At 40.7% G+C, this 1,585-nt stretch overlaps 1 non-coding gene across 1 annotated transcript; it reads right to left on the reverse strand.

Moving 5' to 3' along the window:
* Positions 1-953: 953 nt before the first annotated feature.
* LOC141715389 (small nucleolar RNA R71) lies at positions 954-1,060 on the reverse strand. The gene has a single exon (XR_012572154.1). It is a non-coding gene; the product is annotated as a small nucleolar RNA R71 (small nucleolar RNA).
* Positions 1,061-1,585: the final 525 nt, after the last annotated feature.

Here is a 1,585-nt window from a genome sequence, read left to right on the forward strand (position 1 = left end):
CTATTGAATGAAGTATTTAGTGAAGTTAGAATCCCATGTTTGTCTCATATAATATACAACTCTCTTTATTCTCTTAGTTATAATTGTTAGTTAAATTCTTAGTTATAAAACAATCCCAATTTGTTATCGTCTTAGCATTGGATAATAACCATATCATCGGTGCATAAGTGCATAAATTAATTAGTTAACCAAGCCAGTCTCTGTGGGAACGAACTAGAAATAATTCTATATTACTTGCGAATGCGTATACTTGCGTGTATTATTAGCGCATGTTTAGCGACTAACAAATTTTTGGAGCCGCTGCCGGGGACTGCAGTGTTAATTTTTTTTATGTGTTTGTCATCAGTGATCGTTAAAGTTCATTGACTCGGACATTGTTACTTATCTATTTCCTTATCTTATTTTAGGTACTCTAGCGAGCGTGTATGCATACGTGTTCGCGGTCTCGTAAGAGAACTCTGGATAAAGCTGAGGAAGGAGTTTTAGTAGTTCGAAGGGAGGTTTTTGAGGACTAAGAGAAGATAGAAGAAGAAGAGAAAGTAGAGGAACCAATTTTAGTAGTGATGGGAGATCAAGCAGAAATTCCTAAGGCTTTGATGGACTATTCTCAGCCTAAGATCAATGATATTCAGTCAAGCATCATCAGGCCAGCCATCTCGGCTAACGCTTTTGAGATCAAGTCGAGCATGATTCAGATGATACAGAACTCAGTTCATTTTGGGGGTTCTCCTATTGAAGACCCCAACATGCACATCAGGGATTTCATCGAGATCTGCGACACTTTCAAGTTCAATGGTGTGACGGAAGATGCTATCAAGCTGCGACTATTCCCATTATCTCTAAGGGATAAAGCGAAGTGCTGGTTACATTCTCTAACACCGGGGTCTATCACCACATGGGATGATCTTACTCAAAAGTTTCTCACTAAATTCTTTCATATGGCGAAGACTGTTGCAATCAGAAATGCTCTTACTCAGTTTGCTCAGCTAACTGGAGAATCTCTGTGTGAGGCTTGGGATCAATATAAGGAGATGCTAAGGAATTTCCCACACCACGGTATGCCTGATTGGATGATTATAAACTGTTTCCGCAATGGATTAGGTGCTACTTTTAGACCCATGTTCGATGCAGCGTCAGGAGGAGCCTTGTGGGCTAAAAGCTATAATGAAGCTTATGAATTGATTGAACTGATGGCTGCTAATGAATACCAGAATCCTTCCCAGAGACTAACTCATGGAAAAGTAGCAGAAATTCTGGAGTTGGATGCAGCAACTACTATAGCTGCCCAACTTAAGGCTTTGACGATGAAGGTCGACACTTTGACTAATTATGGAGTTAATCAAATCACTAGTGTCTGCGAGCTTTGTGCTGGTGCCCATGAGACTGATCAGTGCGCAATTTATAGTGAATCGGCTTAGTTCGTGAGCAAATTTCAGCGATCGCAGCAACCTGTGCCAGCCACTTATCATCCCAACAACCGCAATCATGCTAATTTCAGTTGGAGCAATACTCAGAATGCAGTTCAGTAGCCTTATCAGCAGTATCCAGATAAGCAGTACAATCCCCCTGGTTTTCAGTAACCGCA

The sequence above is a fragment of the Apium graveolens genome, chromosome 3 (assembly GCF_009905375.1).
Source record: "Apium graveolens cultivar Ventura chromosome 3, ASM990537v1, whole genome shotgun sequence".
NCBI classification, from domain to species: domain Eukaryota; kingdom Viridiplantae; phylum Streptophyta; class Magnoliopsida; order Apiales; family Apiaceae; genus Apium; species Apium graveolens.